Here is a 19,219-nt window from a genome sequence, read left to right on the forward strand (position 1 = left end):
AGAAGTCTGAACCTGTATCTCCTGCCTAGAATCCCAGTACTATATATTCAATGTCTAAAGGGATTTTTCTCCTGGATATAGTCATTGGCCATTTCTAAATATGCATAAAGGTTAACTTGCCACCTTCCCTGCCAAATTTATATTATTTTCTCCAAATCCTCAAGTTATCTCGGAATTACTTCTTTTATTCCATTCATAACTTAGGTCTACAAGAACTTTGGACTCTTCTTCTGAATTCTCTTCTCCAAAAGCCAAATCTACATTAGATGTTCTTATCATTTACTCTTAAATTATTCCAGTATTTCCCTAATTGGCCATCATGATTCAAATGTCTCTCCATCTCATCATTCATTATTTTTTTTGAGACAGGGTCTTGCTCTGTCACCCAGTCTAGAGTGCGGTGGTGTGATCATGGCTCACTGCGACCTCATTCTCTTGGGCTCGAGCAATCCTTCCCCTTCAGCCTCCCAAGAAGCTGGGACTACAGACATACACCACCATGCCTGGCTAATTTTTTTTTTTTTTTTTTTTTTTTTTTTTGTAGAGGCGGGGTCTTGCTGTGTTAACCAGGCTGTTCTCAAACTCCTGGGCCCAAGAGATCCACTGGCCTCACCCTCCCAAAATGCTGGGATTACAAGCATGAGCCACCGTGCCCAGTCCACTCAATTTACCATTGATAAATATTCATAAAATATTGTTTCCTATTATTTCACTTCCCCGTTTAAAAACTGTGTTGATGCCACATTGCCTGTAGCATCTGATTTGAACTCTTTGGTCTAGCCCTATATGCTTTTGCATATATCTTTCTGTTCCTTGATCATAAAATTAGATTATCAAATTCACTGATAGAATTAATCAATGAACACAGTGTACCGTAAACCTACTATAGTGTAACCTCATGAAGGAAGAGACTGTTCATCACCTCTTATTTGTTCATTGCTGTATCTTACTATGGTGGAGAAAAAAATTAACAAATTTTGTTCAAGAAATGATCTTAGTTTTTATCAATTCCCATTGTTGGTATGCTATCTTCTTTATTTACCTCTTATACAAAATAAGGTCCAACTCATTATCCTTCTCCTCTACTAAAAATTATCAATTACTCCAACCTACCTGTATTGATCCCTCTCCTTTTTCAACTACTATAGCTTTAAAATATGCTATATTATACTGTATGCTAATAATTCCATCTGTAGCAATTTTGTCTTTCAAGCTAGATTTCAGTACCCATTTATTTGAAAAAGTGTCACAGTATTAGAAAATAAAAAGAATGTGAAACCTTGTAACTAGAATCTAAAAGATGAGTTAAGAAAGGCAAGTAAGAAATCATCTCCTAACTAGTGAGTTTAGCTACTAGTAAGAGAATAGATTCAGTCTCAATTCCTAGATAGGCATAAAATCCATTTTGATAAAACCCTAAGAGAAAATCTAAATGCACTTCAAGAAGACAGGCTTAAGAATCGGAGGGGGTGTGTGTGTGTGTGTGTGTGTGTGTGTGTGTGTGTGTGTGTGTGTGTGTGTGTGTGTGTGTGTGTGTGTGTGTGTGTGTGTGTGTGTGTGATCTGTGCATTTATGTATTTGGGGGGTGCTTTTTTGCCAATGAGAGAGAGATTGTGAGTCATGAGCTAAATAGTTGGCCTTTCATGAGAAAGTACAGATTCTTCTCTGTAGGTCTCCAGGCTCATGATAGACTTTATCCAGCTTAAATTTCATCCACAAATTCATTTCATAAATAAAATATGAATGTAAAAGTATTTTCCATTTGAATGATTATTTCTGCAACAATTACACAGGCAATTTTGACATCTTAAAATAGTAAGTATAGTAATTATTATAATAGCTATCATTTGTAGAGTACTTGCTATGCTCCAGGTATAGTGTTAACATTTTTGTCAAGCACAAATGACAAAAGGTCATGTACTGGATATGTGGAGAAATAAAACAACCCTAGATTTCTCAGTGTTCCTATAAAAAGCCCAAGCCTCCTTCAACATGGAAATATATTCACTATATAGTCAGAAAATCTTTAATTCCATTTCTCATAAAAATATTTTCACATACCACAAGGATTAAATCTGTAGCAATTTGTTTCCCTAATGATGGAGCTAACTGTTCTGATCCAAAATTAAACTTAGCTCTCCCAAAATCAAAAGGTTACATACTGGGATAGTTACCTAGTTACTGGGTGAAAGCATAGAGCAGAAAATTCCTAGATATTTATATTTTAAGGAAGAATGAGAGCCAGGGCTTGGAGACACCTCTAGGTCTGTGACACACAGGGCTATGTGGCTCCTGGGGAGATTTTTATTTACATACCAAAGTGCTGGAGTTAGGAATCATGCCCATTATGTTTCCAAGGATACCCTTGCAGAAAGAGAGGTGGACAACTGCCTCCTTGCCCTTAAATAAGCAGAGAAAATCTGTTTTTTCTTGTTCTTACATGGGTAGTTTGGCTTCTTGAGTAGAACAACTGACCTGGCTCTCACTGTCTCAAAAGAAATGTAAGAACTGGTGGCAGGGGAGGAGGGGGGTCTTATTTCTCATTAAGAAATCTGTTACTGATATGGGGCACTTCAAATTCAAAATAAAATTAATAAAAACAAATACTGCTATGATTTGAATGTTTGTGTTCCCCCCAAAATTCATTTGTTGACATTCTAACCCCCACAGTGATGATATTAAGAGGTGGGGGCCTTTGATAGGTCGCCCTCATTAATCAAATTAGTGCTCTTATAAAAGAGGCCCAATGAAGCTTGTTTGTCCCTACCACCATGTGAGAATACAGCAAGAAGATGTCATTTATAAGCAAATGGTGGCCTCACCAGACACCAAATCTGCTAGCACCTAAGTCTTGGACTTCCCAGTCCCCAGAACTATGTGACATAAATTACTGTTGCTTATAAGCTACCCAGATTATGGTATTTTATTATAACAGCCCCAAAAAGACAAAGACAAATATTAAAAACTCAACACAATGTGAACTTTATATTTTTAGCAGTTCTAGAACTTCAGGTGTATAATATGTAACTTTATTTCTACATCTTATTATAATTTCTGCCTTTGATTACCTAGCCTAGCATAAAGCTTCAATCTGCTTATAAATTCAGATTTTCCTGTGATTTCTTATTGTGGTTTCAGAAAAAGCATATGTGACATTGAGGTATGAAGGGTGGCATTCAGATGATCCTCGTTCATTTTATTTGTGATATCTTGTAGTAATATAACCTGTCATACACTGCCTCAACAAGAATATTAAACATAGATTGCTACTAGAGCAGGTATTGAAAGTTATGGTCTCACCAATGGACTTGATTCCCACCTCAGCTATGAGACACAATCAATCAACAGATATTTCCGATAAATCATCCTATTGTCCTTATCATAGGCTTCCCACTCTGATGGAGTTGAGGGTAGAAAAAATCAGTAACTGGCAATCCTACCCAAGTTCTAAACAATTTAGCGATACAAAGGAGTTGTCCTAAGATGAGATCAATATATTACCTCTGCATCTAATAAAGCAAATTTAGAGAGTAGTTTAATCTATTATATGATTAATTTTATGTGTCAACTTGACTGGGCTTAAAGATGCCCAAATAGCTGGTAAAACATTATTTCTAGGTGTGTCTGCGAGGGTGTTCCCAGAAGACATTAGCATTTGAATCAGTAAACTGAGTAAAGAAGATGCACCCTCACTTTTGCGGACTTACGTCAGCCAATCTATTGGGGGTCCAACAGAACAAAATGGCAGAGAAGGGTGAGCCAACTCTCTCTCTCTTTAAGCTGGAACATCCATCTTCTCCTGCCCTCAAACACTGCAGCTTCTGGTTCACCAGATTTCACATTCAAAGAGTTATATCAGTGGTCCCCCATGAGTCCTCAGGCCTTAGGTATTGGAGTGGAAGTTACACGATCTGTTCCTCTGGTTCTTACATTTAAGGACTCAGTCTGAATCACACTATCAGCTTTCTTGGTTTCCCATCTTGGGACAACATATTATGGGACTTCTCAGCCTCCACAGTTGCATTAGACAATTCCCCTAACAAATCTCTTCTTATTCCTATATCTATCTCTATATATCCTATTAGCTTTGTTTCTCTGGAGAACCCTGCCTAATACATCCATGAGCAATGGGTTTTCCAATATTACACAGATCTTCCCACTCAATCTCAGCACACAGTATGAGGAAAGTCCTTCTCTTACCCCTGTAAAATGGAAGAGCAGAGCAACTTCCTGAGGATAGCTGAATCCCAAGAAAAAAAGGAGGACAATGTTGTAGTTTCTTCTTCTAAAGTTGACGATCATATAACTCCCTTAACTACTCACATAAAAGTTAGGTCAAGAGATCAAACATGTTACAACAGTGGACCTTCCACATAAAAGGAAACATCACAAAAAGAAAGCAAGCATTCTATAATCCCTTCCATATACCAATAATCTGCAGCATTTTTGTTCTACTAAACCAGTGGACTTAATCATTAAGCTTATGGTCAGTCAGCATGGCTCTCCTTCAGAGAAGGGAATCAGTAGCCTATCAAGACATTGCTTCTTTGCTTCTTCCATTTCATGAGTCACCTACACCATCTATGACTTTAGGTATTGTCTTCTGAGACCACTGTTAGCAGTTAAGATTTTTGAACGTCGAATTCTCCAAAGTAGGTCAAAACTACATTAATTAAATTAAATCAAATCTGTAGTCATTCTACAGCCTGGCCAACATGGCAAAACCTCGTCTCTACTAAAAATACAAAAATTAGCCAGGCATGGTGGCACACACCTGTAATTCCAGCTACTCGGGAGGCTGAGGCACAAGAATCACTTGAACCTGGGAGGCAGAGGTTGCAGTGAGCCCAGATCACACCACTGTACTCCAGTCTGGGTAACAGAGGGAGACCCTGTCTCAAAAAAATAAATAAATAAAAATAAAAATAAAAACTTTGTAGTTATTCTATAACTAAGGCTGAAAACTGATTTCTAACTCTATGTCTTACCGAAAATTATGACAAGTATATATCTAGCATAACACATCAGGGTCCTGCAATGAGATCAAACAACTTAAGAAATTCCAAGAATACAATTGTAACATCATAGAGAGATGCCAAATTTGAAAATAAGCCCTTTCAATTATTAAATTCCCAAGAATAAATTTAAGTCCAAAAACTAAATCACCTTGGAAATTCAAATAAAAAACCATTAACACTCAAAGAAATTAAAGTCCATTATCAAATTTTCAAGCCCTTATGAGCTACACCTTGAAAATGTTCAAATCAGAATGCTTAGGTAAAAGTCAATAAAACATCGTGATGAATTTATTCTTCTGCCACCTCTCAGGGGCATTCTTAATACTTGGAATGGGCATACAGTCATGTGCCGCATAACATTTCAGTCAATGATGGACTGTCCTATAATATTAAAATGGAGCTGAAAAATTCACATCAACTAGTGACATCGTAGTCCTTGTAAATGAGAACACATGGACACAGGAAGGGGAACATCACACTCTGGGGACTGTTGTGGGGTAGGGGGAGAGGGGAGGGATAGCTTTAGGAGATAGACCTAATGCTAAATGACGAGTTAATGGGTGCAGCACACCAGCATGGCACATGAATACATATGTAACTAACTTGCACATTGTACACATGTACCCTAAAACTTAAAGTATAATAAAATAAAATAAAATAAAAATATTGTAGTACAATTACTTAGTTTTTTTTTAATAAATTCAGTGTAGCCTAAGTGTATAGGCTTTATAAAGTCAACAGGAGTACATAGTAATGTCCTAGGCCTTCACATTTACTCACTACTCACTCACTGCCTCACCCGGAACAACTTTTAGTCCTGTAGGCTCCTCATTCATGCTAAGTGCCCAATACAGGTGTATCATTTTTTATCTCATACAGTATTTTTACTGATCCTTTGCTATGTTTATATATGTTTAACTACACAAATACTGACCATTGTGTTACAAGGACCTTCAGTATTCAGTAAAGTAACATCCTGTACAGGTCGGTAGCCTAGGAGCGATTAGCTATACCAAATAGCCTATGTGTGAAGCAAGCTATACCATCTAGGTTTGTGTAAGTACACTGTATGATGTTTGTAGATGATGAAATCACCTAATGATGCATTTTTCAGAACATATATCCTTGCTGTTCAGCGACGCATGACTGTAGTTCCTCCAGGGATTCAGATATTATATCACATCAAAGACAAATTTTTCCTAGCTACATTGTAAAGAGCCGAAAGAATAATCATCCGCAAAAAAAGGTGAGCTGTATCTCTATCATATTCTTATGACTTCTGATAAACTAAAGCTGAATCAAAGATTTAAATGTACAAAGGGAAATAAATATGAAAGCATGAAGTACTAAATGAAAACACACAAATTCCTTTAAAATCTGGAGTGAAAAAGACATTTCTAAATGACTAAAACCCATTACACAAAGAAGGAAATACTGATAAATTGTACTATATTAAAAGAAAAATCAGGGTCAAAAGACAAATGACACACTAGAGAAAAAATATTTCAAACTCACATGATAGGCAGAAGATTCACCTCCATCACATAAAAAGAGCAGCTAGAACTCAAATGGAGATAACAGTAATAAATTCCTAAAAATGGTCAAAAAAATGAAAATCACTTCACAGAAAAAGAAATTAAAATGGCCCTTAAAGAAATGCAGATATACAACTCATTCACATATTCTTATTAAATAATAAATACAAATTAAAACAACACTGAGATATTTTTCACTTATCAGATTGTCAAGAATCCAAATTTTCATAATACTCTGTTAACAAAACAGATCTCACACCATAAGAAGAATGCAAAATGGTACAACATATACAGGGAGAAATTTGGTAATACACAAACATTACACAGGCATTTATCTTTTGATACAGCAATTCTACTTTTAGTAATTTATACATGCAAGCATCCACTAGCAGGAAACTGTTTATGATACATTCACATCACGAAATATTAATTCCATGCAACAAGGAAAAGTTTTCCACATACTGAAAACATGCAGTTGACTGAAAAAAAAATGAGGTACAGAGCAGAGTGTGTGAAGTTTGCTATCTTTTGTAGAGAAAACAAAAAATTAAGAACATGGATTCCTATTTGTATGTGTCTGCATGTTAAAAGACAACACATTAGATATGCATAGTATGGTAGAACCTACTAAATGGATTACCTACCTACTTATGACTCTGAAGCCAGATTGCCTAAGTCTGTTTCTGCCACTTTCAAATTAAAACCTTTTCGAGCCTATTTTTAAAATGGGGAGTATAGAAATTCTTACCTCAGAGAGTTGATACAAGATATAAACGAGTTAATATTTGCAAAGTACATAGGACTGTATTTGGACACTTCAGTATTATACAAGTTTTTTTTTTTTTTTAAAGCAACAAACAACTAAATAAATAGAACTTGTAGGCATGGGTAAATATATGTATAGAAGTAAGGTTTGTCAAATTTACATTTTTCCATTTGTTTTAACTTTACAAATGTATGGTTCAAAAACAATACTAAAAGAATACATATACTCAACACAACTGTCCCCACACCTATGTAATTTCAACACAGCCACATTCCCAAACCCTAAAACAGTTATCCCAAAGCACACTGTGTTCTTAGAAACCAGAACTGAATGTCATCTAGAGGAAGAAGGGGACATGAAAATATTCTTGGTTGCAGCCTCATCAGGATGCTTGTCATTTATGTGAGTAACACAAAATCCTGAAAACTCCTATCAATACGATAATTTTGACATTAAGGATTCATCCTACCTGGGAGTAAAATGCACTCAGTATGCTGTTGCCTCTCTCAGAGAATGACATTTGAGACATTCCTGCCTTACAGAAAAGTTTAAAAATTTCTAATCAAGATCACCAGGTTTTAATTAAGTATAAAATTTTCCCTCTACAACCTGTTTTTAAAACCTTCATTTTCATTCCCTCTCTGAGCCCTCAGTTTCTGCCACTTTGGTGCAGCTGAAGGTGGACTCTATCTTACAAAACAGAGCCTACCATCTCTGATAAGCATATATTTCAATCCTATATTACAGCAGTTCTTTCCACTGTTCCTTGTTATGGAATTGATAAGCTGGTGACTTGCCCCTCAGGGAGGGTTTCTCTCTCATCTATTTATTTCAGCTGGAAAATCACTCGCAGCAAATTCCTGAATTGAAGCTGCAACTGATGATTCTGAAGCCTGAGCCTCCAGGGGCCCAAAGAGAACTAACTCCTTTTCCATGTGCTCATGTCTTTCATCATAAAATTGTATAGACCTTGAATAGCACTTTTTTCTGCTACATATTTTTTTGCAACAATGAAACACACCTCTGCTTTTTATTTTCTTCTATCCTTCTCTTACATCTTTCAGAAAGTTTTAACTGTTCTTAGCTATGTAATCAACTTAGAAAGTTAAGTTTCTAACTGGTTAACCTTTTTATTAATTTGGTCTCTTCTCCAACACACATAGCATTAATGCTCTTTGCTGGAAATGAATACTTGACTACCTTATTTTTTTCTAGGCATTAGTTTTTTTCTAACATACTCCTCTAGTTCTTAAGTTCCAGAATCTTCTTCTCTATCAGTAACGATGAAATCACTCAATTCTGAATTTACTAAAAGTCTCTACCATTCAAACACATATTTTCCCCTCTTCCTCCCTGAGACAAACAGTTCCATGCAGGAACTTTTCTCTCATTAGACCAACATCTAGTCTATTTAAGCCTGAATTTATCTTCTTGCCTGGCTCATTCCAATATGCCCCTCTTGCTTGAGCCTTGTCTTGCATCCTAATTTTTGGGCAAAATCCTTCAAGGCACAAAATGTAACTATGTTCAAAATCTATAATGGTTATATTACCTTGAAAAAATCACCTAATGACACTCTGTGAGTTCAACAGATTTCCCTAGTCTTAGTTCTAACTGTCTTTAACGTCATCCCTTAACTGTGACTTCTTAACAGTTTCCTATTTCCTGACTCTCTTTCAAGGAGCCATTCCATTTGAGATCTTGCCTCTTTCTCTTTTTGATTAATTTGACTCAGGTCCTTATCTCAATCTAGTAACAACTAAACTCTTAAACTCTTCTTTTACCAATCCTATGACATACAACATTTAGATCCTCTTGAATCTCTATTTCCCTCTACTTTAACTTCAAATCTCATTTTCTATGTCATTTCTCTTAAGCTGGTGTCCTAATTTCCCAAATTTGCTCCTAAAACCTTTTCTTTTTCTCCAGCTCTAACATTTTATTCTTGCTTCCATTTTTCCATTGCTCTCTATTAACAATGAAGCATAAATTTTAAACTCTTCTAGCACCTAAAAATCCTAAGCAAAAAGGATTTTTAGAACCAGATATTCCAATCATGAGACTTTTTAATTGCTTTCTCAGTCACTGTTTTCGCAATAATTGTATTGAATGGTTTCTCATCCTCAATTTATGAAGATCTATGAAAATCTATATGGTCTTTACAAGAAGGGTTCCCATTGCTTTTTAATTTAATATCCAACTCCATAATTTGATATCTACATGCACCTCCTATGGGTGGAGTCACAGTGTGAATCTCAAAGATAAAAGTTATAACCAGAGTACAAAGAATTGTTAAATTCAAAGCCACCGTGAGATAAAAAAATAGGAACAACTATTAAATCGATGGCCAAGTCAGATAACTCCAAGATTTGTCACTCCAAACTTCCATCTCTTGTCTCTGAAGAGAAGTCAAAACCATATAAAAGATCAGAATTTTAGCAGACTTTTTTTTTTTTTTGAGTCAAAACAATATAAAAGATCAGAATTTTAGCAGACTTTTTTTTTTTTTTTTTGAAACGGAGTCTCTCTGTCTCCAGGCTGGAGTGAAATGAGATGACCTCAGCTCACTGCAACCTCCGCCTCCCGGGTTCAAGCGATTCTCCCGGCTCAGCCTCCCGAGTAGCTGGGACTACAGGTGCGTGCGACCACGCCTGGTTAATTTTTGTATTTTTAGTAGAGACGCGTTTCACCATGTTGGCCAGGATGGTCTCAATCTCTTGATCTTGTGATCCTCCCGCCTCAGCCTCCCAAAGTGCTGGGATTACAGATGTCAGCCACTGCACCCGGCCAGAATTTGAGCAGACTATCTATGCCCGCTATGTAGGCCTGGCACTAAACATTTCCTGCAAATACCACTGGACATACTAGCACCACTTTGAGATCTATAAGGCTCGTACACAAAAAGACTATAATCATACCCTTCTCTCAGTCAAGGCTACTTAGAAAAAACTGCCTCTACAGATTTCAAAGCCAAGCAGCAATAATCACTTGACTAACACCCGTTTAATAGGGACCAGCACTCCTGGTCAGATTTTGTTTGCTGAGTCCCTCAAATCTTATTGTCTTTTGCTCACAGCCCAAGGTATGCAAACCTGCTTATATACAAACAGCCACTCTCCTGTGGGCAAAATTGCCACTACAGCTGAACATATATGATCGGTACCTAGACCAGTTCTGCCAGAGTGCAACACTTCCCACTTTAGCCATGCCAGCAGATACAACTACACAAATCGCTCTGCAACATGGAATTCCTTTCCTTTTAATTTTCTTTTTTACTCCCATCCTATGTCCTAGATGTCAGAGTGAGAGGAAGGTCCAAAATATAACGTCTTTCCATTCCCTCTGGGAGAAATGAAACAAAATAAGTAAAGTGGCAAAAAAAAAAAAAAAAAAATCTGGCCGGGTGCAGTGGCTCACGCCTGTAATCCCAACACTTTGGGAGGCCGAGGCGGGTAGATCACGAGGTCAGGAGATCGAGACCATCCTGGCTAACATGGTGAAACCCCGTCTCTACTAAAAATACAAAAAAATATTAGCCGGGCGTGGTGGCGGGCCCCTGTAGTCCCAGCTACTCGGGAGGCTGAGGCAGCAGAATGGCGTGAACCCGGGAGGCGGAACTTGCAGTGAGCCGAGATTGCGCCACTGCACTCCAGCCTGGGGCGACAGAGTGAGACTCCGTCCCAAAAAAAAAAAAAAAAAATTCCAAAATATTTCCTGATAACTGTTAGAGCAATGAATGAAGACCATGTCTTATAACTGTCAGGTTACTGATAACGAACCCCAGAATTAGACAAACTTACCAAGGACGTCTCAGGTAACAGGCAAAAAAGATGGCGCAGAGGCAAATTCCGAACCTTTCCGTTTTCCAGCCTGGAGGGGTCGGGTAAAACAGGTACTTCCAGTGAGCAGTTTCCGCCTTAGGGGAAAGGAAGAGGCGGTCACATGAAGAGCTGCGCGTTCCAAACTGACCAATCAGATAGATGATTGCTATCTCCACAGGAGGAACTAAAAAGACAGCCATTAGGAGAGTTCTTCTAATATAAGTCCCTCCGTAATGAAGGAAACAAAAGAATTGAGATGGGTGTTCCTGCCTACCAACATAATTCCTAGTGACACCTGTTGGGATCTTTTCCTTCCATGTCACAGCTATCTCTTGGCAAGCCCCCTGGCTTCTTTATCCCACGTGGTGATGAGGGAAGTTTGAGATTGCCTGTAACCCAAAGCAAGTCATAAATCCCGTGTAGCCCATCTGATCTCTTCTAAGCATACTAGGATGCTCATTATGATGACCATATAATATTTTGCCCAAACTGAGACCCCTTGAAAGTGAAAGAGGGCAATGTAATTAATTAAAATTATACGTTTTCTTTTTTTTTGAGATTTTGAGACTTTATATTGATGGGCCAATAAAGTGCAATTCAAAATTCATTTTGGAAAGTAAATTAGTTCTAAAAATTAAAATGATATCATTGCATATTAAAGCTAAAACTTTTTGTAAAGCCTGTATTGATAATATGGACATTATAAAATGGCACTCTGGGAGGCCGAGGCAGGTGGATCACCTGAGGTCAGCAGTTTAAGATCAGCCTGGCCAACATGGTGAAACCCTGTATCTACTAAAAATACAAAAATTAGCTGGGCGTAGTGTCGGATGCCTGTAATCCCAGCTACTCTGGAGGCTGAGGCAGGAGAATCGCTTGAATCACGGAGGCAGAGGTTACAGTGAGCCGAGATCGAGCCATTGCACTCCAGCTGGGCAACAAGAGCGAAACTCCATCTCAAACAATATATATATAATAAAATGATCATTCTTGCTGTATGCTGATGTATTTTAATTAGTGTTTTGGTCTATAAGACTGGGTCACTGATATTTTCTAAAGAATATATTTTAATACGGTATTATTGCTTGTAAACTTTTTTAATCGCCTATAGTCTTCTCAAATATGTACTTTATGGGTGAGATATGTAAAATTTTTGACATCTTCACTTAACTCTTCACCATGTATTATAGTATTTTAAATTGAGAGAATAAGCTCATAGAAATTCTGCTAAACAGAAAATATCCTTTCTATATTTTTCATTTTGAAATATGTAATTTTTTCAGTCCAAATATTTTCGCAAGTACCTTCTTCTGGCCTGTAAGGGAACCTATCTTCAGCAAATATTTGTATGAGACAAATTTCATTAATTTTGTTGTTATTTATATTCTTTTGAGGTTTTTGTTTGTTTGTTTGTTTGTTTTTTGACGGAGTCTTGTTCTGTCTCCCAGGCTGGAGTGCAGTGGCACCATCTTGGCTCACTGCAACCTCTGCCTTCCCGGGTTCACGCGATTCTCCTGCCACAGCCTCCTGAGTAGCTGGCGTTACAGGTGCACACCACCACACCCGGCTATTTTTTTGTGTATTTTTAATAAAGACAGGGTTTCACTATGTTGGCCAGACTGGTCTTGAACTCCTGACCTCATGATCTGCCCGCCTCGGCCTCCCAAAGTGCTGGGATTACAGGCGTGAGCCACCGTGCCCGGTCTCTTTTGAAGGTTTTACAAATTTAGATCCTGCAAATTGGAAAGCCTTTTAAATTTTATGTCTCTAAAAATGTGAATTTATACTACTTATAGTAGAAATCCCATGAAAAAAATTATATAAATTTAAAATATTCCAAAGCACAATTATAGAATGTGAAAGTTAAATATTATATAAGATTTAAGATCCAATTAAATTTGTTCATATTATCCCTTGGTTTTGAATGAGTATTTTAAATATTTTCCTGTGTCATGGGCTTTGTTTTTAATAACTACAGTCTGCTACATTTTCAAAACCCATATTTTATTGGCAAAACAATTGAATTCTTTGAAAATTTTCAAGTGATTTAAACACAATTCAACAAATTTTTTCTGTCATTAAAAGTTTACTATTTTTGTAGATAATTTAAGTTTATTTACAAAAAGTTTTTTCTAAAGGATCAAATATTTGTAAAATTCTGTTTGGAAGCAACAAAGAAACAAAACGTGCTATTATGTTTAAGTCTACTTTTTTGTTTGTTTGTTTTACTCAATTCCAGTTTTATCACAAAAAAATTGATCATCTAATTATTACATATAACACTATTTGTGAATTTTAACAATTACAGCTTATATTTCAATTGCAGTTTAGATGCATTAATTAATTGTGTGCATACCACAGCCCATTCCAAGAATAATTATCCCATAGGTTTCTCAATTTAATATGAATATTTATTTTCTCCTAGGACCTTGTGTTCTTCCCAATTCAAGTTCATATTCTACTGTAATAATTTCTTTTAAAAATTGCTTGAACTGCATATAAAATCACATTCCCAATAACAGCTGATGTTTTACTCTTGAAGAATGAATTTTCCAATGTTTTAATTTGACTTCATAAATTAAAGTAAGTTTTAGTAAATAATAAAATATATATTTACAATATAGTTTTTCTAACTTTCCTGTGCTGCTAGTGTCCCAGACCACCTTCCTTTATTAGTAAGTATCCTTAATGATGTATTTAATAGAATCGTGGTTGTATTAGTCCATTTTCATGCTGCTGATAAAGACATACCCCAGACAGGATGATTTATAAAGGAAAGAGGTTTAATTGACTCACAGTTCCACATGGCTGTGGAGGCCTCACAATCATGGTAGAAGATGAAGGAAGAGCAAAGGGATGTCTTACATGGCAGCCAGCAAAAAGAGAATGAGAGCCAAGTGAAAGGGGTTGCACTTATAAAACCATCAGATTTCATGAGATTTATTCACTACCACAAGAACAACATGGGGGAAACTGCCCCCATGATTCAATCATCTCCCACTGGGTCCCTCCCACAACACGTGGGAATTATGGGAACTATTATTAAAGATGAGATTTGGGTAGGGACACAGCCAAACTATATCAGTGGTGAGTAAGGTTTGTTCTGGAAAGGTCAGATAAACAGAAACAGGCTATTGCTAGTTGTCTGTCAGGTTTGTCCATGTGTTAAAGGCATAATATTGTTTACTGCACACATTTCACACTTTTTAAAATGAGATGATAGCAGAAGCTAGAAGTAAAAAGTCAAGATCTAACAATTCCACGCTGACTTATTTTAATGCAAACATAAATAGTAATTTTTCAACAAAAATAAAACATCTGGGATAAATACTGTGTTGAACAAGATGCCAAGAAGTAAAAGAAGTATGTTTCTGTGAGCCTGATGCCTTCAGAACTTGCCAGATGAAGTACACATATAAGTGTCCTATGGCAAGATCTTCTCTCACCTAACTTCTCTCAAAACACAAACTTTGTTTACTTTCCCATCTCCCGCCCCTTCCCAGGCCTTAATCTTAGAAGTGAGAAGAGGCACAATGTGCTCACCTCTTCTTTTCACATGTCTCATCTGTCTCCAAAACACCAACCATCCCACCTTTGTTCTCAGTCTAGATCCCCTCATAAATCCAATTTGAGGGAGAGGAGTGATTGCAAATCTCTAAAGCAGATTTGGCCAACTGTCAGGTTAGCTTTTCTTTTTTTTTTTTTTTGTAATGGAATATGAGGAGAAATTAAACTAGAGGGCCAGGAGGAAAACGAGAAGGATAAGGAGATGAGTGGTGCATGGCATAAGTCTCAGGAAAACATGCATAGAGATGTTTGTGGAAAAGGATATGGAAGTAAATGTGGAATATGGGGAGAAAAGATGAGAGATAAAAGGAGTTTTTCAAAAGTGTTCATTTGTGTTATATGTACACTTCATGATGTTTAAGGAATCCAAGGAAATAAATGTCCTTTTAAATTAATTTTTATCACCGTGCTGTTATTCTTTGACTACCATGCTGTAATTCTATGATTTCAATAAGATAAAAAAGAGAACAACCAATGGAATTTAGAAAAAAAATTTCATAAAATAATGCCTTGATCAAGAAAGAATTCAAATCTAAACTAATTATTTAGCTATACTAGCACTTGTAAAATGTATTTTATCTATGATACCAGATGGCACAGCCCTGCAGCCTGACCACATGACTTTATGAAAGGCTCTATTTCATGCTTTCTGGAAAGTTTTTGTTTTTTAAACTAATGGTTTGCAAGTTATTTGGCAGAAGTGACATCTCTATTTAGATTATATGAGCTGCTTATTTACATAGACCATCCAACTTTGTGAAATTTGAACCTCAAAAACTAATTTCAAATTTGCCTAGTTTCAAAACGCCACTTAATGGCTTAGTTACTGCCCACTCTCAGATCTGGAGTTAATCAACTAATTAAAGGGACAGTTAAGGGAATGGCATAATATGAGCAGGAAGGATATAGCCTCAGTGGTACAGTCCCAAAGGTCAGAGTCTCTTTGATTTATTAAATTGTACGGTTATTTTTAGTGAAGGTTTAGAAAGAAGCCCCTCTTCTCTGGCAATTTTTTTTACTAGAACCTGAATGACCTCTAATTTTAACACCCTGCCTAGAAAAACATCTATGACCCAGTTCTCTCACAGTCTTGTTTCATGTGTTACAAATGTAGAGATATGTATCCTCTATGGATTTCATTGAAAAATAAATAGTTCTTCCTCTAAATTATCTTATCTGGATTAGTGTTTGACTATTAGTTAGTGGCAGCATACACAAAAACATACCAAATAATACAGGTCGAAGGGAAGTGATAGCTTGGGTTATTTTTCATAGGCCACAATTATGTACTAACTATAAGGCAAATTATTCGATCACATGTTTTTCTTTGTTTTGAGATGGAGTCTTGCTCTGTCACCCAGGCTGGAGTCTAGTGGCACCATCCTGGCTCACTGCAACCTCTGCCTCCCAAGTTCAAGTGATTCTCCTGCCTCAGCTTCCTGAGTAGCTAAGATTACAGGTGCGTGCCACCACGCCCAGCTAATTTTTGTATTTTTAGTAGAGACGAGGTTTCACCACGTTGGTCAGGCTGGTCTCGAACTCCTGACCTTGTGATCCACCTGCCTCGGCCTCCCAAAGTGCTGGAATTACAGGTGTGAGCCACCACGCCTGTCCTCAATCATATTTTTGACACTTCAGTGTAGAGGATCTAGGGCCAAGGCATCTAAATTTCACAGTTTTTCAACTGCCAAGCAGGTGTGAAATGATGACATTCACTAAATAGACTACTAGATAGTGTCAATATATACAACAATTAAAGATGGCCCCAATACTTTGACTCTCTTCCATAGAGAGGCAAGGCCTATGTCCCCTTGTCTTGAATTGAAGTGGACTCTGTATCTACTTTGACTAATAGAATATGGTGGAAGTAACAGTATGCTAGTTTGTATGCTGGGCAGCAGTGGATTTGCTCTTTCCACTTCCTGTCATTTAGAATGCCTCCTCTGGGGGAAACCAGTTGCCACATAAGAAGTGTGACTTCTGACACTGCCATGCTATGAGAAAGCTCAACGTAGCCACTTGCAGAGAAAGATCCTTAAACAACCACTACTTTTGTACTTCTCTCAGCCCATGCATCAGGCCTATGAGTGAGAAAAGCACTCCTATGACTCCAGTTTTGGCAATATTTCACTACAACTTCATAAGAAATCCCAGGTGAGAATCACCCAGGTGAGCCCACAGAAAAATGAATAAGAAAACCCAAAACAATGCTTTTTTTTTTTCAACCAAATTTCAAAGAACTTTGTTAAGAAGCAATGGACAACTGGAATAACACTCAATATTTACTAAGGGCCAGGCACAGTGGCTCACACCTATAATCCCAGCACATTAGGAGGCCAAGGCGGGCAGATTACCTGAGGTCAGGAGTTCGAGACCAGCCTGGCCAACATTGTGAAACCCCATCTCTACTAAAAATACAAAAACTAGTGGGATGTGCTAGCCCCAGCTACTCAGGAGGCTGAGGCAGGAGACTCGCTTAAACCCGCAATGCGGAGGTTGTAGTGAGCCAAGATTGCACCACTGTACTCCACCCTGGGCGACAGAGCAAGAATCCATCTCAAAAAAAAAAAAAAAATTAAGCACTTAACTTTGTGTAAGACACTTTCGAGACATATTCAACTTATTTAAACATCAAAAACATTCTTGACTAATAACATCTGACTCCCTCTTCAGTTGCTCTAAACATCAGAATTATGATTATAGATCCATTGTAGTATCTTTAGTTCAGAGCATTACAAATGGTTGTTTTAGTTATAGTACACAATCTTAAACTGGAACTGTGTGAAGTAATTTGTCTAGCCCATTTCTTAAAAATAGTTAATATTATATTATCAAAAATACATAAATAAAGTGAAAATTATTGTTGGCATGCTGTAATAGGTCAGTTCTGACATTAAAATATCAACATTTTATTGATAAAATATGCAACGTGACATTAGTGAGGTGATTAGATTTTAACTACTCAACTAAACTTACAATTCAAATTAGCCAATAAACTAAACCTACAAATTGCAAAGTGCTATGCTAGGACCCTCATTTTGTCATCAGACCAATGAGTATATTGATTTTTATCTTGTTAGACTTACAGAATAAAACTGTGAACTTGTGATCAGAGAGTATTCATCCTTTATCAAAATATAATTGCTTTACAGGTTAAAAAATGGTACCAAATAATCACAAAGTAGATACGGAGAACATAGGAAAATACCAGGAATTAATTACACTAAGGAGAATTTAGAGGTGGCCTCAGCAGGCAAGATGGCCAGTGCTGTGATTTACAGGTTGCCAGCAAGACAAGAGCAGGAAAGAGGCAGTCCAGGCGAAGGATTTAGCTTGAAAAAGCATCAAGGTGTGTCCATACAGGATAAGTTTAGAGAATTTCATGCAGTCCTGGGTGACTAGGTCATAGAATAGGTGGAGGCAAAGGATAAAGGTGATTGTGTTGGGCCCTAAATGTCATGGTAAAGAATTTATATTTTATCCCCCTGAAACAAATACAGACTGCAGCAAATGTGAAATGAACAGAAATGAACAGAAATGAACTTTAAAAATATTTGGCATCAGAGTGTAGAATGGGTGAGGCTGGAAAGACAAGATCAAGAAGCCTGCAATAAGGCCATCACTTGAGCAGAAATGCAAAGAGTAATTGTCTAATGGAAAATAAATTACATATCACTCAACCTTTATGATGAATGCCAGCATTTTAGATCTGCTCTTGGAGAGATATATTTGAATAATTCAGTTAGCACAGTCTCTAAAGGGCATTTTCAATTCTATGTATGGTCTATTCTTCGCGTGGCCAGAAGGTATAATTCTATTTACAATGCAATCTTTTCCAAAATAAACAGCAATAGCTTCCCCCAACCCTTGACATTTGCTTTTTTGTGCTAAAATAAGCATTAGACCTAGTCTTACTTATGAGAGAAAAATAGATTGTTCTCATTTATAGAGGAGTATTATTTATTATATGATGTAGTGTTTAGAGAACTATGCACTTGAAAATACTCAAAAATAGAAATATGCCCTCATCTTTTCCATTTTCCATTTTCCATGCAGAAGAGAGGAGGATTTTTGTTCTCTTCTCTCTGTGGCCCTGCTAGAAACACTACAAACTATGAGGGAAGGAGTTTTGGTACCAAACAGTATTACATTTACACCAAGTTAAGAGTAGGCAAAATGCAGGAAACTGAAGTCATGGAAAAAATGGAAATGCTATCAGTATGTCAGAGTAACCTATCAATTGAGGTATATCCCTCTGCTCAGCATACACATGTATCAGTATGTTCAGTTTTCAACTGATAAATGTACATGGGGCATCTTGACAATAATATTATTACACAAGCAGAAATATGGGCCTTACTTAAAAAATGACGCCACCGATTAGCATTTATCTTAATGCTAATGATACAGATTCATGAATCCATTTGCCTAGAATGCTCGGTTGATGAATGTTACCCCGAAGAGTTTTCAAAGGTGAGCATAATCCAAACCAATGTTAAATAGATGACGTTA

General features: G+C 36.9%; 1 protein-coding gene across 7 annotated transcripts in view; it reads right to left on the minus strand.

Annotated features, from left to right (window-relative positions):
• The window catches only part of LOC100451432 (cytochrome c oxidase subunit 7B2, mitochondrial), a 173,425-nt gene extending 162,155 nt beyond the window's left edge, over positions 1-11,270 (minus strand). For 3 of the 7 annotated variants that reach the window (XM_054553871.2, XM_054553872.2, XM_054553874.2), the window contains exons 1-2: positions 11,120-11,270; positions 6,534-6,609 (exon numbers count right to left, since the gene is read on the minus strand). The gene's annotated coding sequence lies outside the window, so the exon portion shown is untranslated. Of the gene's footprint in view, positions 1-4,774; positions 4,893-6,533; positions 6,610-11,119 lie in introns of all 7 variants that reach the window. The other 4 variants (XM_054553870.1, XM_054553868.1, XM_054553867.2 and 1 more) reach the window with 4 other exon arrangements.
• Between the last annotated feature and the right edge of the window lie 7,949 nt (positions 11,271-19,219).

This window comes from Pongo abelii, chromosome 3 (assembly GCF_028885655.2).
Source record: "Pongo abelii isolate AG06213 chromosome 3, NHGRI_mPonAbe1-v2.0_pri, whole genome shotgun sequence".
NCBI classification, from domain to species: Eukaryota; Metazoa; Chordata; class Mammalia; order Primates; family Hominidae; genus Pongo; species Pongo abelii.